Source organism: Heterocephalus glaber, unplaced genomic scaffold, assembly GCF_053883595.1.
Source record: "Heterocephalus glaber isolate CG9 unplaced genomic scaffold, H.glaber_assembly_v1.0 deba00001060, whole genome shotgun sequence".
NCBI classification, from domain to species: domain Eukaryota; kingdom Metazoa; phylum Chordata; class Mammalia; order Rodentia; family Bathyergidae; genus Heterocephalus; species Heterocephalus glaber.
In genome coordinates this window covers 2516473-2536521 of record NW_028258185.1, presented here as the reverse complement: position 1 = coordinate 2536521, position 20049 = coordinate 2516473, and the positions used below count along the sequence as shown (strand labels likewise).

At 39.8% G+C, this 20049-nt stretch overlaps 1 pseudogene; it reads right to left on the bottom strand.

Moving 5' to 3' along the window:
* Nucleotides 1-515: 515 nt before the first annotated feature.
* LOC101708099 (protein fem-1 homolog C pseudogene) lies at nucleotides 516-2737 on the bottom strand (annotated as a pseudogene).
* Nucleotides 2738-20049: the final 17312 nt, after the last annotated feature.

Below are 20049 nucleotides of genomic sequence, written 5' to 3'. Positions count from 1 at the left end.
CAGTATGAAAGGTGGGTCACTTTAAAGTCTTCCTTTTACTCTGTGATATATTAAGATGACAGACCTAAATTTCAACTGGGTTAATGAGTTAGAATAGATTTTTTTCCCAAATTTAGCACAGAAAAGTTTCTGTGGATTAAAGAAAGAAACTTCAGATGTGAAAGAAAAATAAACAATAAAAAATAAAAAGCTTGAGCTCAGATAGCTAACCTGCAGCTCTAAAAATTGTCATGCTACAAGAGTATTTGCATAAAATGAACTCTATAACAAACTTAAGAAAACAGTGTTTTAAATTGAAGTTAACCAACTGCTGCATAGAAAATATGCTAACATACAACAGGCAAGTTTAAGCTGGTGCATAAAGATAAAGCACTTATGGTAACTGCAAATGGTAGTAACAAGTCCATAAGGTTTATAAGACCTAGCATGGGTTGGTAATGGGGGAAAACTGTAGTAGAAATGGTTAGAGAGGGAAAAGGGAAATGGGAAAATCTTGGAGAAGAGAAGGCAGAAGCAAGAAAAAAAAATTTTCAATTGTATAAAATTCACAAGTCAGTAAAGTATAAAGATACCATTGAAAAACAGTTAACTCTGTCCCAAACACCCAACAGCAAACAAAACCAGAATCATTAAGCCTTTGGCAGACAATTTTAGAAATTTGGCTATGATATTACAGTTCTTAATAATTCACAAACAATATATTATATGCTATATTTATATTAAATACTGGGAAACCAATCCTGTAAGTTTGATGGTTGTAATGTTAGCCGATGAGAGCACAATGATATCAAGCTAAATGAATGCTGGTGTTATTACAACTGTGCTCGTTTATGAAACAACTGTTAACAATTCATGCTTTGACAGTGTTAAAACATAGTCAAATTATCATCTATGAAGTGAAACAAAGGTCTCCAGCTTTTCTGGGATACGCCCTTTATAATATATTCTATGATTCACGATGACACGAGCAGCAAGACACCGCAATGTGGTATGATTTATGGGCTGGATCAAATTTTTAGCTATTTCCTTCTCATCCAGCAAGTCACTAGTAGTTTGTTTGTGCAAGTTTGTGGCATCAAAATGTGCACCTGATTTAATAAGGAGATTCGTGATGTCTGGATGATTGTTCAGAGCAGCGATATGTAGGGGACTACTGTCATCAGAGTCTCTGATGTTCACATCAGCACCACATTCTATCAATATTGCAGTAACTTGCAGAGATGGAAATTTGCAAACTGCGTACCGCCCTACACATGTAGTATTCTTGCCCACAGCAAGATGAAGAGGGCTGAAGTTATTCTTTCCTCTTTGATGCAACTTGAGAAACCTGTAGATAGTCTGCTTTTTGAAATGGTCCTGTTCTAGAGTACAAGGAACTTTTTCTAACAAGCAGATTAAATGCAAAATGATAGAAAGAGCCTTATTTAACTGTAATGGGTCAGCTGGACACTGAGTCTGTTTGATAGCTTGCTCAATTTCAAGCACACTTTTGCACAGTACACCCATAAGATCATCAAATGTAATAGTAGTACCCAACAGGTCTTTGGACCTATCCTGTAGCATAAAGGAAAACAGTTCTGCAAAAGATAATAAGCTGCTGGCAGTCATTGGGTTTAAAGGGTCCAAATTATTCTGCTACATATCCAAAGCATACTTCCATAGGTTGATGCATCGTTTGAATTTCCAGAGTCTGCATAGACAGCTCCACGATATCTAATATAGTAAGAGGTATCAGGATGAGAAGGACCAAGAATACATTCTCTAATTAATAGTGCCCTGCATTCTCATTTCATCTGGATCAGCAATAAGACCTTCCAACTCTTCCGCACTATTTACTTCCTTGGCATAATCATATGCCATTATTAGTGTCTGTGGTACTGGTTTACTAATTATATTAGTCCTATCACTAGACCTCATGTTCATTGACTTTTTCCAGTATTTCAAGGCCCCAAGCAGATCTCTCTTTTTGTCTACAAATGTGGCCCCTAGAAGCTCCAGAGCATTGATACGTTCTGTCTTGCTGGTCTATGCATGGTGTGTCAAAAAATCCACAACGTTTGTGTGACCAGTCACGCTTGCTGAGAGAAGCGCAGTCATGCCATGACCATCCTTTTCCATCTTGGCACAATACATAAGAAGCATCTTCATGATGTCCAAACTGCCAGATTCTGCACAATCCTGCATTGCTGTATTACCTTTAACACTTTTTCTGTTAACATCTGCCCCCTTTTCAAGTAAATACTGAGCAGTCTCTTCATGTCCTTTGTAACACGAAATCATGAAGCACGTATGTCCGTGCCGGTTTGACACTTCCAAATCAGCTTTGTGTTCTACAAGGTACTTCATGATTTCCAAATGGCCATCGAAACATGCTGCTCGAAGAGGAGTTGAATTGGTCAAAGTGGTGTTGTTGACAGATGCTCCATGATTTAACAAAGACTGGACCACATTCAGAGGTCCAGCTGCAGAAGCAGACCATAAAGGGGGAGCCCCCTCAATGGTTTCGCCATCAAAAATGACTGAGCCCCCAACTTCTATGGAGGCACTGCACTGCTCCAGGAGGAATTCCACCATGTTGAGGTGCCCATACCTGGCAGCCATCAAGAGCGGCGTGGCCCCGTTTGTTTTTTCAGAGATCAAGGAGGAACTTTCCTCTTTGGATTTGCTTGCCAACAACTTGGTAAGAAGCCAGTTTGCCATCCCGCGCTGCGTTAAACACTGCTCTCTTTAGATCCATTTATGTCCGCTAGAGAGGCTGTGCCTTATTTATCCTTCAAAGCAAAGCCCCAGCTTAACTCTATCGACGCAGCCAAGTCACTGAACCCCAGAATGGATGTAAAACCACAGCGATATGTTTTTTCCTATTGCCTTCCAACATCTGACGACCAGAGTGCCAAACTGCCCGGGGCCGGTGCTCCCCGCCTCCTCGGGCCGCTGGGCTAGGCCGCCCAGTCAGATGGAAGCCACTGTCTCCACCGCCCTCCCGGGCCGTCCCGCTCCACCCGCGGCCACTCAGCACCTCCACATCCCGAGCCCCACAGGAATGAACTGCGCCGCGCACTCGCCCCTCCCCGTCACGCCGTGCGGCCTCCCGCCCTCCCAGTCAGCTGGGGCTGCCCCAAGCTGAATCTTATGATGAGAAAGACAATCATTCAACTCTAATATCCAGGCTGCTTGTGAGGCTATGGGAGAAAAATGTGGAGCAATATCGCAAGGCAGAAATATACACTGAACAAATTGTGCCTGGATGAATCAATAACTCTTATAGTTGAGGGACTTCAAATATTTTATGCATATAATACCCTAGTAAGGAATTTACATGTCAAGTGTAAAGTTATTCTTTTGTAACATTATTGACATTATTAATTGAGGAAATGAGACATGAATTTTAGAACTTTTTTTTCACTGCCCATCCTGATGTTGGATATCCTTTTCCCTGGGAAACCATGCCTATGCCATTCTTTCTACCCCATCTTCCTGATTCCATTCATCACAAGTGTCCTCCAAACATGGACACAGCTTTCTCCTGTAGTGTATTCCAGGTTTCTTTTCTTAGGTAACTTCAAAGTCAAAACTATGCTAGCCAATAATACAAGGAAGAAGGAAGTCAGTTCAACTGAAAAATAAGATTCTATAGACGTTAGTGATAGTTTTATCTATCACCAACCCTCTTTTCTACTTCTGACATTGTCCTTACGTTGGTCAGTTCACCTGCCCGCAATTAAAATCAATGCTGGGTATTTAGCTCAGTGGTTCCACTGCCTAATTTGCAAGCGCAAGGACCCAAGTATAATGCCGGGTACCAATAGATAGATAGATAAATAAATAAATAAATAAATAAATAAATAAATAAATAAATAAATAAATAGAAATTTTAATCTTCTGGATTTCTGTTTGCTACCATTTAATGGAGTCTAATTCTTTACAAAACTGGTCATTCACATTTTGTATTGTTTTATTTTCCTCAGCTAGCATTTTAATATTGTCATTGTTCATTTTGTTTTTATGTCCATTAGCTATTTAATTATATCATCTTTGAGGTTGATAACCACCTTATTGATCTGTTTGTGTGTGGGTGTGTGTTGTATTTTTTAATTTCATTTAATTTACCTGTTTTGATTTTTACTTCCTTCACATTAATTCCACAAAGATCAGATTTGGGGGAGTTGGAAATCTGTGGATTCATTTTGTTTTTGTCCTCATGTTTCTATTCCTTTGTGTGTGCGTGTGTGTGTGTGTGTGTGTGTGTGTGTGTGTGTGCTGAGGTTTGCAGACTGATTATAGTAGAAACAATTTTTTCTACTCTGAAGATCTCTTGAGTATTTCCTTTTCTATGGTGAACTCTGGGCATGGCTATCTATTGTCCTTTGCCTCTGACCGAAGCTTCAACAATCTTTGTTAATTTGGGTAGGGAGATTGTAGAGTAATTGGCCCAGGGCCCAGTTTTCTGGAAATGAACCAGTAGTGTTGATAAAATATAGAACAACCAAACATGGTATGCAGTAAATAGCAATTAATACCAACAATTATGCCACTCTGGTAAAAGCAACAATATTAGCAAAAATAATAGAGCCATTTCAGACTGGATACTGACATACTACAAAAAAACAATAGAAGCTACCACTGCATCACCTTAATCATAGAAAAGAGATCTATAATTATAATTTAGTCACAAAGATAAACCAAATGTTTGCATAGAGTAAATATCTACTAATGCAACCACTATACCATCACTAAGAGTAGAAAAGAATTCAATAATAATATCATAGGGTTAACTAAATATTGATATATTTATAGCAATATAATATTGATATCAATATAAAGATTGATAAAGTTTAATGTATACTAAATATATAAAGATTATTAAAGCTAGGAAAATGGAGTGGGTGGGGAATGAGAGAAATCAAGAAGTAAAATGTGAAAAATAAAGAAATGGAAGAGAAGGAAAGTTGAAAAGTGAAGTAAAGGATCCTGTTTCAGAATAAAAACAATTAATAGAATAAGATAAAGTAACAGAAAACAATGGGGGAAAAAGAAATATCAGAGAATAAAGGAGAAAAAGACAGGGCTGGGGATGTAGCTCAGTGGTGCAGTGTCGGGAGCAATGCTACATAATTTTAGGGAAAAATAATTTGATTAGGCCTAGTTCTCCTGCCTACAGGCCAGCTATGGTGTTTTGAGACATAATTCCATTTTGACCCCCTGTCAAAACTGAGACCTCAATGATCCAGTGATCCTGTGATGCTCTAGGACAAGATTACACCAGCTGAAGACATCCTGGGAGGAAGAAAATCTTCATCTACTCAGTTCCTCATTGTTCTTGGATTGTTACACTTTGTTTATCCCAAAGTACTGAACTCTCTGCAAGTCATTTGTTACACCTTGTTTATCTGTATGTACTGAACTCTCTGCAAAACATTTCTTACATCTGTTTCTCCTGATGTACTGAATAAAATGTGTGGTAAGCTAGGGGCTTTTGTCTTTGCAGCCCAGAGCAGCACTGATCAGACCCAAAGCTCAGCTTCTTCTCAAAGTCTCATTTTTCTACCTTTCCTGTATAATAAGCTAATTCGCCTTGTGCTGCCATGGCTTGCAGGAGACTAGGATTTACTGCAGTGGTTCTAGTAATATCCCCTTTCCCTGTTCCCTACAGTGCAGCACCTGCCTGGCAAGTGTGAGGCCTTGAGTTCAATTCCAAGTACAAAAAAGGAGAAAAACATAAAACCCCAAAATCCAATGAAGAAACAAAAAAGAAGCCCCCCAAAAAATTCCTCTGTGTTTTTGAATGAGCATTTTCTTTCCAGGTCTGCAGTATTGGAATTCCCCAGGTATCTAGGTTGGATAGTGGGTCAGTCCAAACACCTATATTGTTTTTGCACTCAAGTTTTGTGTGTGCCTGCCTTTCCCACTGGGTGTTGCTTTTCCACCTTAGGGCTATAGTCACAGCAGCTCCAGTGTCCATGTTCCTCTATGTGACCCAAGTCATGGCTTTCTCTGCTGAACTTTAGGGGCTGGGGGTTTGATTTGTCCCCCTCCACTCCTCTAGAGGTCACTCTGTCCATACCACCCAGGCTGTGGCAATGATCCAAGCCAAGCCATACCCATGTTCATATCGATAGATGAGGAAAGCAAACACCACTAAGTTCTGTTATAGGAAGCAGGGCTGTGGTTCAGGCAGACCTGTGGGCTCAATGATGCCACTTCCAGATCCAGCCACCTCTGAAAACCTTACATGATTGGGGCTTCTCACCACCTATGGAAGGACACCTGTGTCTTTCTTGGCCTGGGTGTAAAATTCTTGGGGGAAGGGGGCTTATGTCTAGCTTGTGACCTCTCCATGACTGTCCCTTGTGATTGTCTATCATGCTGCCACTCTGCTAGAGTGATGCCAGTAACTCTCAATTATAAGTTCTGGAGTTGTTCTGTAGCTCAGTCTTACAAAACTAACTGCTTCCCAAAATGGCTCCTGATTAAACACTATCAAATATGGTGGGCACTGCACTGGATTTCTTCTACAGCTCTAGTCTGCCTTCAGAGCAAAACCTCATACAGTTTCTTCTATAGCTCTAGCCTGCTTTAGAGTAAAACCTCATACAGTTTTTGCATTTTACACCAGCTGTGATCTTTTCTTGCAGGTAGCTCTATTGTCCATGTCTGTAGTTTGTCTCCAAGTCTGTGACCCGCTCTGGGCCTAACCTGGGTCATCAGAGACTGGTTCCCCTACTCTAGAGCCACAATTAGCTTTCCATATTATGTTGCTTTTTTCTCTACATTGTGCTCCATTTCTCTAGTTTCTCTGTAGCTTCTAGGTGTCTTATTAGCTCCATCCTAATTTCGAGATCTAATGCTTTCTTTTCACCAAGTTGTTTTCCAGATATCTCAGCTTTAGATGTTACAGAGACTGTATTTTTCTTCTGGTTTCTATTTTACCAATTTTAGTCCTTTAAGAAGATTGGTACATTTTAGATATACAATACAATTACATTTATCATTGGGTGTTTGTACCTGAACATGATGTACCTTAGTTCTTATTTTTCCCCCATTATCTATGTGCCCTTCACCCCCTCCACCCTTCCCTATTTAAATAAACTTTGTTTCCATTTTTTTTCTTTCTCATAATTTTTCCTTTCCCTTCTTCCCTTTCCCCTTCCCCTTCCACCACCCCTAACCCTTTGGACCTTTTTCCTATTTCAAATTATCAATTATTTGTTTTAATCATTTTCATCCTTATTTACACTTTCAGTTTCTCACATTAGAGATACTATTTGGTATTTACACATGTGTGTCCTATTTATTTCACTTAAGAGTATGGCCCCAATATGTGTGCATTTAGCTATAAATGACTCGAGTTTCTCATTCTTTACGGCTGAGTAGTACTCCATTTTATAAAAAAACACATCTTCTTATCCAATTTCCAGTTGATGGGCACTTGGGCTGCTTCCAAACTTTAGCTATTACAAACTGTGCCTCTATAAACATAGGTACACATATATAGCTGTGGTATGATTCTTTTCTTTGGGGAAGATTCCCAGCAGGGGAATAGCTGGGTCAAATGGGACCTCTAGCCCTAGGTCTTTGAGGTATCTCCACACGGATTTCCACAGTGGTTGCACCAGTCTGCACTCCCACCAACAATGGAGAGGGCTTCCTTTCTTTATCTCAGCTCCCTTCCCTTCTCAATAATCCCCCATGCCTCTTGCTCACTTCTATAGAGCTCCTGCTGTGCTTCATATGTCTTGTCCTCTAGCTAAAACAGGTCTTGCCATCCCTTTGCCCCAGCCTCCTCTATCCTTTGCAAAGCCATACATTTTCCTACTTTGACCTTGATAATGTGTGGGCCTCAGAGAGCTCAGCAGCCTTCAGCTGGGATTCGAAGAGTCTATGCTGATGTCAAAGGTGGGTTAGGGACAGAATGATGTACTGGAACAAGTTTCTCTGGTGTTTGGGAAAGCAGTACAAAAATGCCTGCTTTGATGGACCACTACTTTAACTTCTTTTCTCACATCTCACCAGATGCAGTCTGTGGCTCACCATGAGCAAGCTCTTCGTTCTCTAGGGCCTATAGCACTCAGCAACATTTGAGTGGGGATGGGGAAGCTCCCTTGGCCAGAGCTAATGTTGGACAGTTGACAGGATATCACATCAACCCAGAACTCACTGGTGTTTGGGAGAATGATGAGAAGAGATTACCTGCTCTGTTGCTGTAGGAACTCCCTTCCTCACCCTGTCTTACTGATTGTAAGACAGCTCCCAACATATGAGCTCTGTGGTCCCAAGGGCTCAGTGCTGCCTTGTCTGGAATTTGGGGAGCTTCCTTCTGGTGCCAAACTATAGGTATTAAGGAAGATATCATGCAAGCACAGAACTTCCTGCTATTTGGGAGAGCAGTGGGGACTGTCTGGTTTTGTGATAGCCAACCTGACTCCATCTTGTGCCTCAATGCCATTTTGTACCTGTGCTTCAACAAAGTGCTTGCACATGAACAAAGCACCCAAAACCCCACATTCTGCTTGGCAGTAAAGTTGCTACTGTTGCAGAATGTTTTGTAGCTCACCTATTGTGTGTGAAACTTCCTTGTACCCCCAACTTACCTGGCATTATTCTGCTTCTGTAAGGTTCCACTTGCTCTCCCCTGAGCCCTCCCCAACTGAAAGCATGATTTAAAAGGAGAAATCAAACTGCTTCCCATTGCCTAGGAACCTTTCTGGGTGCTAGCTCTCCTCTGCTGCCAGCTATAATAAATGAGTTTGAATCTGGCATAGAGTGTGGCGCATCTCTATTGTTCAAACTCACTCATTCACAACAGTTTGGCCCTGCCAGGATACCTTGTCTTACTTCTACTTCCCTGGTTGCAATTGGTGGCTCCCTGAGGTATGGTTCTCCCAGCTGTCATGTCAGTTCAGGAATCCCAAACATTACCGTGCTTTTTTCTAAGTAGGTATTTTCCAGGGTCTCATTTGTGCTTGTTTAATCTCTGTTCTCAAAGTTATTCTCTGGCTTTAAGTTTCTTTGGTGCCCTAATCAGCAAATATCTCACTCACTGATTTCCCTCTCCTAGTGGGGAGAGATAGTGTGTTAGGAGCCTATCCCAGGAGTATGACTTTGGCCCCTTCCTTCAGGACATTAGAAACACTCCCAAGATTGCACTTTCACTGGTCCTGGGGTGGAAGGAGTACTGCAGGTTAAAGGCATCCTACATCTTTTTTTGAATCCTTCCAAGGTTGGACTTGATCTGATGAATTTCCTTTTCTATTTGAGTCTCTGTATCTAGCTGTGTTTACATCTATTTTTTTCCGATTGCCTGAGTTTTCCAATAGGTCTTCTCCAATATTCTCTCATGCAACTCTGACTCTAGTCAGCCATGATGGATCCTTTCTCATTTCAGTTTCCTTTGAGAAGTGTCTTCTCTTTATTGAACTATTTGTTTGTGAGAAATTTCACATTTTTGGGTTCTCTATATATTCTAGATATTTATCCTTTATCAGAAGCATAGGTAGAAGAGATTTTTCTTCCATTCCATGGCTTGTCTCTTCACTCTGTTCTTCCCTCTGGTGTGAAGATTTTAATTTGACATAGGTCTATTTGTCCATTCTTGGTATTATTTCTTGTGCTTCTGGAGTCCTATTTAGGAGGTCTTTGTCTCTTGGTGAGTTACTCTTCTCTTCCTGCTGAGACAAAATTCTAAACACACAAAGTTAAAGGAGAAAGGGTTTATTTGGCTTACAGTTCATAGAGGTTTCAGTCCAAATCAACTGGCTTCAATGTAGGGTGGCTTTGCATGGAGAAAGAGTTTACCTCAGTAGGAAGGTAGCCACTCAACAAGGGGCCTTAACAACATCTTTCTGCCTCTTTTATCTCATCCAAACTAATGAGATTAGGGTGGTGTGAAACCAGTCACTCATATTGTTTAATAATCACAGACCCTTAATCCCAGTGGCACAAGTCTAGATTCAGCACCTCAGAAAGAAATCCCACCTACAACTGTATGAGCCTTTGGGGTACATTTAGACACAAGCCATAACAGTCTGTGCCTATGGCTTCAAGTATTTTTCATGACCTTGAATATTTATGAAAGTTAAAGAATCATTACATGAAAACATTTTACAGACACATAAAATGGTGAGAATCCATTAGAGATCAATAAATAAGTACATGTACTATAGTGCAATCAAATTTGACCATGTTAACCCAATTTTATTCTCTAAATTGTCTCTTTTTTTGTACCTGGGATTGAACTCAGGTCCTTCTGCTTGTGAGGCAGGTGGCAGAACCACTGCGCTAAATCCCTGACCCTCTAAATTGTCTTGTAATGTGTAAAATTGCATGTAGTAGTGAAATAGATGATCCAGAACAAGGCTATCCTTTCTTGGTGTGAGTAGCATGCACCATCTTCTCATGTAGTTTCCCAGTTAGAACAACGAGAGAGATAAAGGCATGGAAGTATCATTTTAGGGCCACCATTCAACTCATAAGAGAAGTATCTGCAGGTTTACTCCAAAGAGAGATCTATCATTAATGGACCAAGGAAAGGACATTCAGTTTCCTTTCTCTAGGATCATGTTGGGTCTGACATCGCCATATCCTTCAGCTACCTGATGTTCTGGTCACTTTTTCATTACTGTAACAAAATTTCTGAACCAATCAATTTAAAAACAAGAAAGCTTTACTTAGTCCCTAAATTCAAGAGTTTTCAGTCTATGGTCAGATGGCTTCATTGCTTTTAGGCATGTGGAGAAAAAGGACATTTTCATGAGGAACAACTGATAAACCAAAGATATTCAATTTATGGTAGTAGGGAAGCAAGAGAGAGTGGTGTTGATTCCCACCGTCCTTTAAGGTCAAGTTCCCAGTGAGCTAATTTCCTCCTAGTTGGTACCACTTCTTAAAGGCACAACAATTTTCAAGCATGAAATGCTGCAGACCACGAAGACAGGCAGGTCTGTGCACACCCTACCAAGGTCCTGAGTCACTGGGAAGATGCCGAATCACCCCGCTTCAGACAGGCAGCCACCTGGTTCCAAACTACAAAGACCCAGAGGACACCAGACCACCAGACCATGGTACTGAGTCGCACTGCTCCCAGCCCAGAGGAAGGAGCTTCTGAGCCACCATCCCACTGCTCCTGGTCCAGAGGAAGGGGCTTCCAGGCCACCATCCCTCCCAAGGCTCCTAGACCAGAGGAAAGGGCTTATAGGCCACCAACTCTAACACTCCTCCCAGCCCCTGTCTCACCTCTCCAGGCTCAGAGGGGATAATCTGTGCAGGCCCTAATAGCCCCCCACACCAGTTGAAATGAGAAAACACATAAATAAGTCTCAAAACCAGACTTCCAGATCACCTACAGCAACCCCAAAGAGAAACGAGATGGAACACTCTGATACTCAACAACCTGGACCCACTGAAATGGCAACAAAAGGGGATCTGGAAAAAATGAAATCAGAAATAATTTCTCAGATAACAGGAGAAATTGTGCCCCTAGTGCAAGATATGATTAATAAATCTACAGAGGACCTGAGGAGCATGATGGAATCCCAACATAGGAAACAAATGGAATCCATAAAACACATGCAAATAGATTTCCAGGATAGGAAAAATTCCACTGAAAGTCTACACAGCAGAATGAGCCAATGTGAGGACAGAATTTCAGATATAGAAGATAAGATTGCAATTAATGACCAGGAAAAGAAAAATTGCTTCAAAATTATAAGGGAACATGAGAAATCAATGCAGCAGCTGCTAGATGATGCAAAGAAGAATAACATAAGACTGATTGGGCTCAATGTAGAAACAGGAGAGAGTGGAGATGTCATAAAAATTCTGTTCACAGAAATAATGGCAGAAAACTTCCCAAGCAGGGGAAAAGAGCTTGACATGCAGATAACTGAGGCATATAGGACTCCAAATGGCCTTGATCAAAAAAATCTACACCTAGGCATATAATTGTTAAGATTCCAGAAACACAAGAGAAGAACAAAGTTCTCCAAGCAGTCAGAGAAAAGAAACAAATCACATACAAAGGCAAGCCCATCAGAATCACAGCAGACTTCTCAACACAAACCATCAAGGCAAGAAGAGCTTGGAGTGACATATACCAAGCCCTAAAAGAAAACAGCCTCCAACCAAGATTGATGTACCTGCAAAACTCTCTTTCAAAATTAATGGACAAAAAAGATACTTTCATGACAAAGACCACCTTAGGAACTTCGTGAATACCAAACCAGGAATCCAAAGAATTTTACACAATATCCTAGGAACAGACATTGAGGATCACAACCACAGGAAGCAGAGCAGAATGAACCCATCTGGCATGAAAAGAAACTAAATGTAAAGGGGGAGAACCCAACAAAAAGAAAAAGTCATGGCAATGACAAGTAAATACGTTTCAGTTATAAGCATCAATGTTAATGGATTCAATTCACCAATCAAAAGAAATAAACTGGCAGAATGGGTCAAGAAGCAAAATCCAACAATATGCTGCATACAAGAAACACACTTAATTCAAAAGGAAACTCATAGACTGAAAGTTAAAGGGTGGAAAACAATACTCCCGAAAAAAAGCAGGAGTAGCTATCCTCTTGGCAGATCAAGTAGATTTCAAACCAACACTGATTAAGAGAGAAGAAGAAGGACACTACATCCTTATAAAGGGAAGAATCCAAGAGGAAGAGATGACAATCATAAATATCTATGCACCAAACACTAGTGCACCCAACTATATAAAACAAATACTAACGGACTGGAAAAATCATATATGCACTAATACAATTGTAGTGTGGGACCTCAACACCCCACTGTCACAAATAGATCAACTAGACTAAAATTAAGTAATGAAATGCTAGAACTCAATCGAACTCTTGAACAAATGAATTTAACAGATGTTTACAGAGTCTTCCACCCCACAAAATCAGAATACACATTCTTCTGAAATGCACATGGGTCATTCTCCAAAATAGGCCACATACTCACACATAGAACATGTTTAAGTAAGTGCAAAGGAATTGACGTTATCCCCTGCATATTATCAGACCATAGTGCGATGAAATTGGAAATCCATAGCAAAAGAAACTCAAACAATTGCATAAAAACATGGAAATTGAACAACACACTTCTGAATAACCAATGGGTCACAGAGGAAATTAAAGAAGAAATCAGACATTTCCTTCAATTAAATGACAATGACAATAAAACATATCGGAATCTATGGGACACAATGAATGCAGTCTTACGAGGGAAATTCATAGCAGTGAATATGCATATTAGGAAAACAGAGCGAGCCCAATTAAACAACCTGATGCTGAAACTCAAGCTTCTAGAAAAAGAAGAGCAGGACAAACCCAAAGCTCAGACAAGGGAGGAAATTATAAAGATCAGAGCAGAAATCAATGCAATGGAGACTAAGAGAATGATACAAAAAAATCAATGAAGCCAAGAGTTGGTCCTTTGAAAGAATCAACAAAATTGACAAACCCTTAGCCAACCTTTTCAGATAAATGAAAGAAAAGGCCCAAATCCATGCAATTGGGAATGAAAAGGCTGAAATTACACCAGACCCTGCAGAAATCCAGAGGATCATCAATACCTACTTACAGAACCTATACGCCAATAAGGTGGACAACACAGAAGAAATGGACAGATTCCTAGATATATAAGAATGACCAAAGTTGAACAAAGAAGACCTAAAAATTCTAAACAACACAATATCAACCAATGAAATTGAAAATGTAACTCAAAACTTATCAACAAAGAAAAGCCCGGGCCCTGATGGCTTCACTGCTGAATTCTACAAGACATTTAGAGAGGGACTGCTGCCACTACTGCTTAAAATCTTCAATGAAATTGAAAGCGAAGCAATACTCCCAAATTCATTCCTGGAAGCAAGCATCACCTTGATCCCCAAGGCAGAGAAAGACCCAACTGAAAAAAGAGAACTATAGGCCAATCTCACTAATGAACATAGATGCAAAAATCCTTAAGAAGATACTGGCAAACAGAATGCAGAAGATCATCAAGAAGATCATACACCCTGATCAAGTGGGATTCATCCCAGGGATGCAGGGATGGTTCACTATATGCAAATCAATCAATGTAATACACTATATCGATAGAGCCAAGGACAAAAGCCATATGATTCTCTCCATAGATGCAGAAAAAGCATTTGATAAAATCCAACATGCCTTTGTGATAAAAAGCCTACAAAAAATTGGAATAGATGGTCTCTACCTCAAACTGATAGAAGCCATCTATGAAAAACCAACAGCCAATATCATACTAAATGGTCTAAAACTGAAATCCTTCACACTAAAATCAGGAACATGACAAGGATGTCCACTACCACTACTCTTGTTGAATATAGTTCTGGGAACAGTAGCCACAGCAATTAGACAAGAGAAAGAAATAAAAGGAATAAAGATAGGTAATGAAGAACTCAAATTGTCATTATTTGCAGATGACATGATACTCTATATAGAAGACCCCAAGAACTCCACCAAAAGTCTTCTAGACTTAATAAGCAAATTCAGTCAAGTAGCTGGTTACAAGATCAACACATAAAAATCAATAGCTTTCCTCTACCTGAATGACAGACTCACTGAGAGAGAAATAGGGCAAATAATTCCTTTCACAATAGCATCCAAAAAACTGAAATACCTAGGAATCAACCTAATGAAAGAAATCAAAGACCTCTTCTCTGAAAACTATGGCACTCTGAAAAGAGAGATTGAAGATGATATCAGAAAATGGACAGACATCCCCTGCTCCTGGGTAGGAAGGATTAATATAGGGAAAATGGCCATACTTCCAAAACTGCTATATAGATTTTAATGCAATGCCAATTGAGATCCTAGTAGCATACTTCACGGACCTTGAGAAAACAGTCCAAAAATTCATTTGGAACAAGAACAGACTCAGAATAGCAAAAGCAATTCTAGGTAACAGAGACATGGCAGGGGGTATCACAATCCCCAACCTGCAACTCTACTACAAAGCTACTGTGATAAAAACAGCATGGTACTGGCAAAGAAACAGACCTGAGGGCCAGTGGAACAGACTAGAAGATGCAGAAGCAATGCCAGACACACTCAGCCATCTCATCTTTGAAAAAGGAGCCAAACACCCTCACTGGAGGAAAGATGGCCTCTTTAATAAATGGTGCTAAAAAATTGGGCTTAAACTTGCCAAAGATTAAAACTAGACCTATATCTCTCACCATGCACTAAACTAAAATCAAAATGGATTAAAGATCTAAATATTAAAATAGAATCTCTGAACCAGTTGGAACTGAGGTTAGGTAGAACCCTTGCAGACATCGGTGTAGGAAAAGATTTTATGAACAAAACCTCAGTTGCCCGTGAAGTAGCACAATCAACATGTGGGATCTGTTCTTATTAAAAGGCTTCTGCACAGCAAGAGAAACCACCAGCAGTGTGAAGAGACAACCCACAATGTGAGAAAGAATCTTCACCTGCTCTTCCTCAGACAAAGGTCTACTATCTCGAATCTATAAAGAACTTAAAAAGATCAGACATCCCAAATTTAAAGACCCAATTTGAAAATGGGCATCTGAAATGAACAGACATTTCTCAGACAAAGAAGTAGAAATAGCAATTAAATACATGAAAAAATGTTCAACATCACTGGTCATTCCAGAGATGCAAATGAAAACAATGCTGAGATTTCACCTTACTCCAGAAAGAATGGCTGCTATCATGAAATCAACCAATAACAAATGTTGGCAGGGCTGTGTGGAAAGAGGAACCCTGCTCCACTGCTAGTGGGAGTGTAGACTGTTGCAAGCACTGTGAAAATCCATTTGAAGATACCTCAATGAACTCGGACTGGAAGTCCCATTTGACCTCGCTATTTCACTGCTAGGGATTTTCCCCAAAGAATTAAAAGAATCATACCACAGTGATATATGTGCACCCATGTTCATAGCAGCGCAGTTTGTAATAGCTAAAACTTGGAAACAGCCCAAATGTCCATCAACTGGAGACTGGATAAAGCAAATATGGTTTCTTAATAAACTGGAGTACTACTCAGCCATAAAAAATGAGAAATTAGAGACATTTATAGCTAAGTGGATGCACATTGAGGTGATACTCTTAAGTGAAATAAATAGGACGCACATGTATAAATACCGAATAGTTTCTCTGGTGTGAGAAACTGAAAGTGTATGTAAGGGCTAAATGTATAACAGTAATGTGAAATAAGAAGAAAAGGGGCAAAGGGGAAGGAAGTGGGAGGGCTAGGGGAAAGGATAGAAGGGAATGGGATTAATATGAGAAAATGGAAAAATAGGAACAAAATCTTTGTAAATAGGGAGGAATGGAGGGGTAGAAGGGAGGGCTGGGCAAGGGTGAAAAATAAGAACCAAGAGAGACTTTGTAAAGGTGCAAATTTCCAATGATGAATGTCATTATATTGTATACCTAAAATGTACCAATGATTAGAATGAATAATCGATAATGCAAAATAGGAAGAAAAGGTCCAAAGGGGTAGGGGTAGTGGAAGGGGCAGGGGAAAGGAAAGAATGGAAAGGAAAAATGATGAGAAATGGAATAAATGGAAATAAAGTCTTTGTAAATAGGGAAGGGTGGAGGGGGTGAAGGGAGGGCTAGGAATGGGGAAAAAATAAGAACCAAGATGCATTATGTAAAGGCACCATTCCCAGTGAGAAATGTAATTGTATTTTATATGTACAATGTACCAATAAAAGAATTTAATTAATAATTGCTGGAGACCAAACCTTTAACTCATGGGCCTTTGGGGACATTTCAGATTCAAGCTATAGAACCCGATGACTGTGAGAGCAATGCTAGAATGAAGTTACTTCAGATAGTGCTCCATGAAGACCTAAGCCTGGACACTAGGCATTGTATTTGTGAAATCATAATAATGAACAATAATTCCCTTGATAGTCCAAGCATATTTGTATAATGGTTTCTTTTTCTTATAAGAAGTAATGAGGTTCAAAATGCAAAATACTTCAAAAACACAACAAACAGTTGACATATAATCTTATATGACTTGGCAAAATAATGATGTTCAATAGGACAGATGCTAATATGAATCCAGAAAGATGGAGTTGCCTGAAGAAAGTGTTAGTATTACTTCATTACATCTAACAGTCCAGTTCATTAGCATCATGTGGGAGATACAATCATGGCCCTATCTATGGGACCATGCAGAAGCTCATCCACAGATATCAGTGCAGCTTTTATTAAGTTCAGCTATTCTGACATTACCTCTGGGAAACTGATGCATAAAGAAATTTTAAAGCTGAGGACTCAATTCATGGTTTTCCTTCAAATGTGTCAGAGCAACATAATAGAGTTTAAAGTTGAAATCATTTGTCAAACATCACAGAATTGAATAATCATCAAGGGGAAACACAAAGTACAAGTTGAAATGTGCTTAGGCATCATATTATGTGGGCACTTTTGAAGATCTTAGTGACACAGAGCTAGGCTTCTGTCCAGCCTGTATTATTCTCATTTTGTCCTATTCTAGAAACACTAGCTCAAAGCCCATGACCCCAGCATATAAAAGGCTTCCAAGTAATGAGATGCCTCAGTGCTGTCTTCATTTCCTTGCTCCTTAAACTGAAGATAAAAGGGTTCACCACTTGAGGGATCACAATATACATCACAGAGGCCACTGCATTCTTACTGGAAGAGTTACTAGATGTAGAACTGAAGTGCACACCAAAAGCTGTCCCATAGAAAAAGGAAACAACAAAGAGGTGACAACCACAGGTAGAAAAAGCCTTATACCTTCCAAATGATGGCATTCTCAAAATACAGGAGACAATTTTGACATAAGAGAAAATAATTCCAATGAGAGGAACAGCAAAAAATGTGTTTCCTGCTGAACATATCAGCATGGCATTGACAAAGTTATCGGAACAGGCCAGGTTGATGATCTGAGCAAGTTCACAGAAGAAGTGTGGGATTTCCAGATTTGTGCAAAAGGACAGTGGCAGTGCCACCAGACTGTGAAGTAGACCATGCACAATGCTCATGAGCAGGGACAGTAGAATCAGGAGGACACAGAGGCAGGGGTGCATGATGACCATGTACCTCAGGGGATGACAAATGGCCACATTGTGGTCATAAGCTATGACAACAAGGAGACTATTTTCTAAACAGCCTAAAACTAATGCATAACAAAGCTGAGAGAAGAAGCCCGTGTAACTGATTCTCTGATCCTATGTTTGTATGTTCACTAGCATCTTTGGGATCATGCTGGTGCTTATACAGATGTCAGTGAAGAACAGGTTGGAGAGAAAGAAGTACATGGGGGTGTGGAGGTGGGAGTCAGATCTGATTGTCCGTTTGATGAGCAGGTTTCCAGGATGTTGACCAGGTAGATAACCAGGAATAGGTTGAAGATTTGTGGCTGCAGTTCTGGATCATCTGTCAGTCCCAGGAGAAGGAATTCTGAGACAGATATTTGGTTTTTGAATTTCATGTTATTGGTGAATCTATGGAAAAGGTGGGGTAAAAATAAAATGAAACTATGGTTTCTGGCTGAGCACCAGACTCTCCTGAGCATGATAGAAATAAAAATCCATGATACCACTATGGATGTCTGTTGTTTACACTCTGGGAATAGGGACCAGCATTCCATGTTTAGCATATATTTTCCATGACTTTAATATTTCTGAAATGCTTCTAACAGTGTCAAGCAAAATTCACATTGCAAACTACATGAATATTCAGATCTTTTTCTCCCCCCTTCTTCTACTTTTCTTCTTTTCTAACTCTTACTCCCTTTATTGAATCCTCACACTTTTTCATAATGGGGGCAAAACATGGGATTAAAATAAAGCATAATACAGATTTTTTTTCTACCCATACTTGAAACAAAAAAAAAGTGTGAGAATAAACTTATCAAATTTATCTTCTGAGCAGCAGTCCCCATCCTTTTTGGTACTAGAGACAAATTTCACAGAAGATATTATTTCCACAGACTGTTGGAGGAGGAGTAGGTTGGTACAATTCAAATGCATTAACTTCTTTTGTGCTCTTTATTGCTATTATTATTACAATGTAGTACAGAATGAAATAATTATATGCCTCACTATAATGCAGGATCAAATAAATATAATAATGGACAGGTCTCATGCAAACTGAAATTAGGGTTGGATTCTGACCTAAACCCTGCTACCAGATACAGTTTGTACAATTGAATTACATCAACTCATTTGCCACTGTTTCCTGGGCTACCAAGTGTGGCTTAATTGCCACTTGTCACTCACTGGTAGAGTTTTGGTATGAGTCTGCAAGCAATTGATTTGTTACAGTCTCTGTGAAGACATTTCTCCTGCTTTTAATCACTGTTTTCATCCATTTTCCAATGTTAGCATCAGCAACTGAGCTCCACCCTAGATTATCAGTCATTAGATTGTCTTAAGAAGCATGGAACCTCGATCCTCTTCATGCACAGTCTAAGGTAGAGTTCAAGCTCCTGTGAGAACCTAAAGCTACTGCTCATCAGACAGGAGGCAGAGCTCAGGCATTAATGTAAGCCATGCTGAGTGGCTGTAAGAACAGACAAGGCTTTGATCACCTGCCTGCTGCTTACCTCCTGCTGTGTCACCTGATTCCTGACAGGCCATGAACCAGTCCACAGCCCAGGGTTAAGGAGCAATGGTGTGTTGTGAAGTAATGGTCTCTTATTTTGGCCAGACAACTGAGCCAATCCTCTTGACTCATCTCTTCAAATCCCCTGGATAATACAGAATTAGCATTTCTAAATGTTTCTGTATTTCTGATTAGTTTCCTGTACAATTGTAATAATTTCTTGTTGAAATAAATCCCCAAACTTCTCCTTACTTTCAAAGTATGCCATCTGGTATGCATTAAGTGAGCTGTAGGATGTGGAAGACAGCCATGCATGTGGACATATAGTTGAAGCTGTTAATACCGTCACTTGGAAACACAAGTGATCTGCTTTAGCAATTAATTCTAGGAGAAGCTAAATAACTATGTTGAAAACATTATTTCCAATCCTATGGGAAACTCATCCCTTAATGAGGTAGAAAACAAA